The sequence below is a fragment of the Thermobia domestica genome, chromosome 10 (assembly GCF_964235325.1).
Source record: "Thermobia domestica chromosome 10, izTheDome1.hap1.1, whole genome shotgun sequence".
NCBI classification, from domain to species: Eukaryota; Metazoa; Arthropoda; class Insecta; order Zygentoma; family Lepismatidae; genus Thermobia; species Thermobia domestica.
In genome coordinates this window covers 221,339,931-221,348,517 of record NC_137463.1, presented here as the reverse complement: position 1 = coordinate 221,348,517, position 8,587 = coordinate 221,339,931, and positions in this window count along the sequence as shown.

Here is an 8,587-nt window from a genome sequence, read left to right as displayed (position 1 = left end):
AGACAACCCATAATATTGTAATTTTTATTATTTGTTTGTATGATTGGATTCCCTTTGAGAACCGAAACAGTCTTGAAAGAATGAACCACAACACGTTTTCTCTACCAGCCGCAAACTTTCGACATCATTCTGCGACATGCTGACGAGATATTACAGTCTTTCCGTAAACCTGTACCAGCTGCCGGTGAATTTGAGCTGTGGTTACATGTTTCGCCCACAGAAATGGAATAACTAAGCGGATTTCTTCGCGAGACCAGTTTCCCAAACGAGTCGCCATTTGTGTATACCTACAAGTGGCGCCGTAGGTGGCGGGTGGCTGAAACTCTGCACAGTTGCCAACTCCATGGATTACAATTATGGCACAATTCTTGTTCCTCTAAAACAAACGAAACTCCAGAAATATCGACCTTGTAACCTTAGTTCCTGATCCTCCATTGTATACAAAGAAAGAATTTATACAACATTTCAAATAAACGATCATAATCATGAATGTCAATCCAGATAAATAAAACTTTTTTCTGTTTCTTAGTTATTCAAAGACGTTTTTCATCGCAATTTTATATTTCGTTAGGAGTATTTCTATGGAGATTGCAGCATAACTTACTTTTCTTATTTTGTATTGTCTTTCTTAGATGCTAAGAAAGTTAAATTTTTATATTTTAACTAGACGAATTAATTATACTTGTGTTCTATTTTTTTCTAGATGAAAAGAAGAATACCCATGCCACATTTTATAACGTTATGGTATATGTTATCCCTCTCCTACATCAACTGTAACAATATTATCCCTAGTAGTTGGGATACTAAAGAGTGTCTACGTAATGCTTCAGAAATGATGATGAACATAATTACAGAACACATTAACGTTCCCTGTGTGATGTTTATAGCTATGGATTTGGTAGGTAGAGATGTTATGAGTAAGATTGTGGCTTCCACCAACCAGCAGGTGTTCCTTATTTATTCCAACTTTTCCAAAGGGAACACTTTCGAAGAATTGGAAGAACTTGCATCAGAGAGGGAAGGAGAAATATGTGATTATCATATTATAATAAGTGAAGACAGTTTTATTATAGAAAACAAACTCGATATGATATATTTTCACAATCATAACTTTATAATGTTCCTTACTTGTGTAAAAAGTAATACCAATATGTTTTTGAAGAAGGTCTATGAATATGGCAGAAAATGCGATACAGTCGCTGCTGTTGCAAACCCCAACAAAAAAGTAATTCAACTGTTCAGTACGCACAGTGCGAAAAGTTTTTATTCGGAAGCCGGGTTCTGGAATGGTACAATGTTGTTTCTTCTTCATGACGTTTTCGAGTTGAAGTTCCTTAAAATGTTTGGCAAAAATATAACTGTCAGTGTTGCTCCGTTTTTCCCTTTTACAGTATTTAAAGACAAAGAGAATCCTACGAAGGAAACACTAGACGGAACGGAAGTAAAAATGTTAAATGAAATAGCGAAAGTGTATGATTTTAAGTGGAACCCAGTTTTCCCAGAAGATAAATGGGGTGATACATATTCGAATGGTACCGGAACCGGTGTAATTGGTGATGTAATGAATCACATAGCTGATATAGGATTCGGGGGATATTTTATAGAAGAAGATGAACTAGAGGTTGTTGATCACACAGTGCCTCACAGAAAATTATGCCAAACTTTCCTTACTCCAAGACCTCCTCGAAGTAAATTATTGGCAATTTATTCACCATTTACAGATGTAATGTGGGCTGCCCAATTTGCCTTCTTTATAGTTGGTGTTATAACCATATACATATTTGCTCAGTTGAATAAAACTCTCTTTTCACACAATACGAGATACACAAACTTACAAGAGTGTTTTTTTGTTATGTTTAGCCTGCAAACACTTGTAAGTTTAAAGATGCATTATGTTTCTCTAAGAGAAATAATTACTTCAATCTCGTTCGTGTATGTGTTACTAGGATCTTGTTACACAAGTAAACTTGTTTCTTTTCTGACTAGCCCATCATATGCACCACCGATAAATTCGCTGAAAGAACTGGCAAATAGTGAATATAAATGGTGTTCGAAACAAGACTATATTTACTTGATGTTATCGAAAGACACAGATAAAGCTTCACAGAAGCTAGTTAAAAATTTCGTGGACATCAACGATGATTCCGATTTAACAAAACTCGCATCAACTGGCAATATTGCTATTTTCACATCATATCTAGACAGTGGGTTTGCAGGTCTTGTTGATTATGTTGATGAAGATTCGTTCTTTCATTACGATATAATGAAAGAGTGTGCATTTAAAGTAGATGTTGTGCTTCTTCTCCCATTGGAATCTTCTTATAAATACTTTTTTGATAAAGTCATCATTCGTATCATCGAGTCAGGGTTATTAATTTATTGGGAAAACGTAATTCTGAGGACAGAAGTGAAAAAACAGAGGAAAATCGTATCTCACACACTTACGAATATTGATAATAATCCTCGCACAATTGAAATCGATCACTTGAAAGGTGCATTTATGATTCTTGCACTTGGTGAAATTATGGCCTCTATATTGATATTAGGTGAAGTGATAATATTCTGGAAAAGACGAAGAAAATATCGCAAAAGAATTCAAAGTACTGAAGTTGATGTGCCAATATTCCCATATTTAGATTAAATATCTTTCGCCATAATACACTAATAAAAAGTAAAATTCTTATATCGGTAAACAATCTCCCACCCATGGCAAAATCTGATATGACGCTGCTGGTTGTAATTACAAAATATAGCATAATCCTGCATTCAAGAAGGATCACATGCGATGCTAGTTAGACGGAGTGCTGTATCTGAAGAAGCGAGAAGTACTTTTACATCATGTCATTGTATGTAATGTGGTCAGATGCAAACATGTCGTCGCATGAGAACCAGAGGAACGTAATTCCAAAAATGCGGTTTTCGTTTTCTTCATGTTTGGACATAATTTCGAAAGCCCCATTTCGTGTAAATGGAACGTAACGCCATCTGTTCTCTTTGTTCATCATCTGTTCAAGAAAAGAATATTTTTGTCCTCTTGCCTGTAGACCTACGAAAATGGAGTTATATTCCTTTTGTTCTCATGCGACGATATCTGTTAAGTTGTCAGTTGGAGTTGTCATTCCAATAGGCTTCCATATAGATGACCTTGAAGTGTTCATTCACATGATATAACAGTCGGAACTTATATCACAAGTTATCTTCTATTTAACGAGTCGCACGTTTGACGCTTACCTGGCAATGCACTTTCCACTGCAGAATACTTCTTTGCAAGTGCACAGGAAGTATTTTACAGTACTTCACTCTTGATAAGACACTTTCCAAAGGTCGGAAACTGTGTTCACGTTACGAGAAGAAACACTGTATGTTAGAAATCCAAAGGCATTGGGCTGGCTGATATCGAGACTCTTTACTAGAATATCGGTGAAAGAAATAGCATGAATCAGAGTCCTATCTTCCTTCTCTCTGTAGAATGCCAGCGATATTTCTGTACCTGAAAGCGTGAAGTGAGTAAGTCCAATTTTGGCAAAAATGAGTTAAAACCAGTTTTGCTATCTTTCGGAGGTTTGCAACGAATGGTTGGTTTTATTTTGTTCTATACGGGTTGATGACGTAATTAACCAAGTATATAATGTAATATGTCCAATATGTATTTAGTGCTTAAGTAAGTGTTTTTGCTGTTTTCTGGAAAACAAGGATTTGTGACTTACGCACTTCATAGTCTCAGGTACAGATTTATCTTTGTGGCTGGAAGCCTTGTTCTGATATTGTTCCAGTCGATTGGTGTCTGCTCGATACAGTGAGGAAATTTCCCTGTGGCAAATATCTATTCAAACATATTCCTAATAAAATTTAGCATTTGATTTTTACAGTGTTGGCAACACAGCGTAGCTCCAGTTCTCCTCTGTGCAAAATCATTAAACGGCATGGATAACTTTCAGTGTATTGAGGAACGAAATTGCCACTACATTTAATATTAATACTTATATACGTATTGCTTGAGCCTTTACAGAAACGGTCAAATATATATCTATTATGGTGGCTACAAACTTCCATCGATCTTCCACTAAGTAGCTCTCGTAGAGCTTTCTGGAATTAGTTTGTCCTAGTGGCGGCTTTCGCGCATGAACATTCGCCTTATGGATCATCTTGAGGCGCAACTTCTTGTGAATAACATGATTGATGATTGGTTGAGACACACGGAACCGGAAGGTCATAGCACGCTATAGCGGTGGATTCTCCAAGACCCCAACGTCTTAATTTCGCGCAGCACCGGTGATGTCAGCTTCACTGGGGTCCACTTCTAATGTGGCTTAATCTTCGATCCATGAGGCGGTGGCGCTGCACATTGTTGCACTATACACTCATTAGTAGAGCGTTGAACAGCAAATTCGTGTTCATGACACTATTTAACTATGCTGGAACAACTGAAGTGCGCAATTGGACAGAAGGCTTCCCAGAATCGATTCATTTTCACAGCCATTAGAATTACCAAAACATGAGTAGTTTGGTAACAGATACATCGCAATGCTGCAATGCAATGCATCGCTGCTTCAATGATGCAATTTTCAAGTATCTACTCAGTACCTGCGCCTTCTTTGCAGTTCGTTTACATGGGAGCCTAACAGATTCCTTATTTAAAGTGGCACACCCTGTGGCTTTCATTTGCCACCTGGAGAAACTTACACTCCTCATCCATTAGAACATTGCAAGCTGTTACAGTGTTGACAAAAGAATTGATAGGTTGTGATTCAGAGTTTAATTTCTTTCCCCTGTAAATACGTAAGTTTACTTCTCGGGCTTAGAAATTTTTTTACTTGCATCGTTCAGGTGTCCTATTGAGAAAAAAGCTAGCAAAAGTTACTTTACTTTATCAATAATAGAATTTACGTCAAATTCTAACACTTGCATCACAGACGAGAAGCTTATTTCTTTGTCTCAGTGTCTTAAAGTACTGTATCTGATAAAGTGCTTAGATTTTGTCATCTATTTTCAATTCAACATTTTTGCTAAATTAAACATTTCCAAAATAAATTTAAGTAAACTTGGACTATGTAGCCCTATAATACGAATTTCAACTTAACAAAATTCTGAATGAGCAATGTATTTGAAGGAATATATAAAGCAGGGTTGCCAAATTCATGAAGCTTCTGAGCTACCCTACCGTTTGTAAATCCTACAGTGAGCTACCAATTTTTAAAAAGTGTTTATTGCACATAATCTTATATTTCTAGGAAATATGAAATCAAATTATCGAAGTTAGCAAATGTCTAATGTACACACGAAAAACATAACGTTTAGCAAATGTCTAATATACACAAGAAAAACATAACGTTTAGCAAATGTCTAATATACACACGAAAAATATAACGTTTAGCAAATGTCTAATATACACACGAAAAACATAACGTTTAGCAAATGTCTAATATACACACGAAAAACATAACGTTTAGCAAATATCTAATATATACACACGAAAAACATAACGTGCACAAGCCCGCGCGCATACAATCAACTGTGAGATGAGGCTGACAATGGCAGTTACGCGGGAGAAACAAGCAGTTATCGTCAGCGCCCTCTGTCGTTAGCATAAGCTCAGTGAAGTAATCAAGTTTAGCCAAACGAAGCGTTAACGCGATCTACCGAAAATGTTCCTACGAGTTAATAGTAGCTCGAGATCGATGGTTTAGCGATTACTGATAAAAATGAACTGTCTTACAGTTTTGTCATTATTATAATGCCTTCATTAAAGACATCTAGGTAAAGTATCTGATAAAATATTGTTGTACGGTAAAGTAGAAACTGTAACGGTTCAGCAATATTTTTTCAGCTACGGTAGTTAGTTGGAATTTTTACTCATCCGAATAATAATTGAAACAAAACAAAAATATGGATTATTAATTTTTAAAAAAAACTTGTCAACGTTGACGATTTTTAATTCAGCCAACTTATGATGTTTGTAGATATTAACGGTTGGATTAAAATAAAGAACATTATCAACATCATTAACAATTATTTAGATCTACTTTTCATTATTAATTGCTTATGAAAAGAAAGTGAAAACCATTGTCCATTAATCCTACTCATAGTGTCTTTATTTTAAGGTAATAAATATATATAAGATACCTGAGAGCAGTTAGAGATTATAATGGCACAAAGGTAGGACTGTTAGTATTTGCCATTAGAATGCTTTCTAGAGTATTTATTGGTTACTTTAGTTTTACTATCTTTTACAAATACAACACGTTTTACGAAGAATGGATATTTAACCAAATATTATCAAGATTGCATTTAAAACATCATAAAGTTGAGAAATCTACTAATGATAAAAATTATAGAAAATAGCAACAAACTATAGAACACTACTATTTCCCATTTAAAATCAGTGACTCAAGTAACCAAAATGGTGAGCTCAACTTTACTGTCTGGATGAGTTGATTTTTCGTACAATTAAACAGTTCTGGGACATAAAGACTTTATAATATTCGTCGATGTGTTTGAAAGTACTAAAAAAATTGAAAGTGACTTTAAACAATTTATAACTGATTTACAAAGAGCTAAGAATTTATATTAAATTATGATTTTTCTTCTAGTTATTTAACTTTAAAAAATTGTAAATCTTGTAACAAAGAGACATTAAATTAAATATAGTACAATCGCAAAATAACTATCGTATAAGACTTATGATTTCGCGACATGGAAAACCAGTATAGTTCTCAGTGTTGTGTTTGTGATCTGATTTGCTCTGAAAGGATGTTTTCTTTTTCTGTATCATCCTTGTCAAAAACTCTTTGGACTACCATTATGAAACCTTCTTCCGACCAGACAGATTTAGGTAAGAAATCTGTTAATAGATGGCACAACATACTGCTGATTGTTCTGCTCAGTAGCGATGTCCACCAAAATCCGTGACCCAGTGAGGGCCATGCCCATTCTATCTACTACCAAAACTTTCGCTCCGTTAAAATCAAAGTGACTGCGAAATTCATTTACTTAAATTTCTGGAATGTGATTGTTTAGTTTTTTTTTTTTTCTAAAGCTCGGATGACTGATGATTTGGTTGATTGTGAACTGCCATTCTCCGATTACTTTACTATATACAGACGGGACAGGGGTTCACGTGGTGGTGGTGTAATGATATGCGTGAACTCTAAACTAAAAAGTAAAGAACGTAAAGACTTATACAATAAGGACTGTGAAATCTTATGGATTGAAATAAACATTCCAAACGGTCCCAAACAACTCATAGGCTGCTTTTATCGACCACACAAAATCTAGCCCTTGTACACAGGACCCCAAAAGTGTATTACCACCTGGAGTTTTCCTTTTCCTGCAACAGTATGCAACCCAAAAGCTCGAAGGTTGCGTTGGCTGCGAATTTGAAAGGCGTTGGACCAAATCTCAATTTTCTTACAAATATATCAGTGTGGCAAACTGCAAAAATGAGAATAAAGTAAATTGTTAAGAATGGCGGGTGTATTATTGTGAGGGAAATGGATGACACAAAAAGTTACAAAATAATCTTACTTAAGCAGTCAAAATAAGATGAATGGCAACAAATAGATATCAAAGCAAAGCAATTTATTTCCTTTTCCAAAAAAAAATTCGGAAATAATAAAATAGGTTACATAATGTAAAGGTTTAATATAAACGTCTAACAGCACAGGAAACGCAAAGAGACACAAACCAGACTAAGGGACACCATTAGCAAAGAAGATTTGCGGGCCTCCCATGCAAGATAAGCAGGCGAGACCCTACTTGTAAACTCAAAAGTTATATTATTATTATTATTATTATTATTATTATTATTATTATTATTACTGAAAACACGTTTCCTTTCCCATCTCTGATTCTGCCTAAGAGCAATCCTCCATATAGCGGTCATGTGTGCAGTTTTTATTAATTAGTTGTCTCGAAGGTCAAATGGGATGGAGATCTCCGAAAGAGAGGAACAAACACACTTTCTAATGATAAATTCTAGGTCAAAGTTCGAAGCACTTGTTTTTGAAAGGTGCTTTTTTCTTTCTTTCTTTTTTTGGAAGAGAAATGTTTTGGCGCCTAACAAATAACAGTATGTAATATTGCAAATTTGCAAGTGGATTTATATATATTGCTACTTGTGGTAATAAAGGAATTGTGATTGGAAGACATTATTGTAAAAATTACGTTTTGTTTCGTCACCCATCGCAAGTTTTAGGGGCCCACTATGCCTCGCTCCCCAAGATACTTATCGAAAATTAAGGATATCGATATATCGATGTTGATATATTTGCGATATCGAATGTTGATATGTGTCAATATCGATATCGACGATATCGATATATCGACATATCGCACAGGCCTAGATCCGAGAAATGATGCTTGAAATATATTGGAATCAATAATCAAAATATAATATATGTTCTTGCATTCCGTATTCAATTTTGAGGGGGAAGGGGGTGAACCCGAACAAACATTTTAAGCCAAAAAATTGTTAAAATAAAAGTAGTTATACTTCCCCCTTAATAGAAAACTATTACTGTAATTTATCTCTTACCTCTGTTTCTGATTGTCATCAGAAATCAGCGATAGTACGAATACTTAACATAGT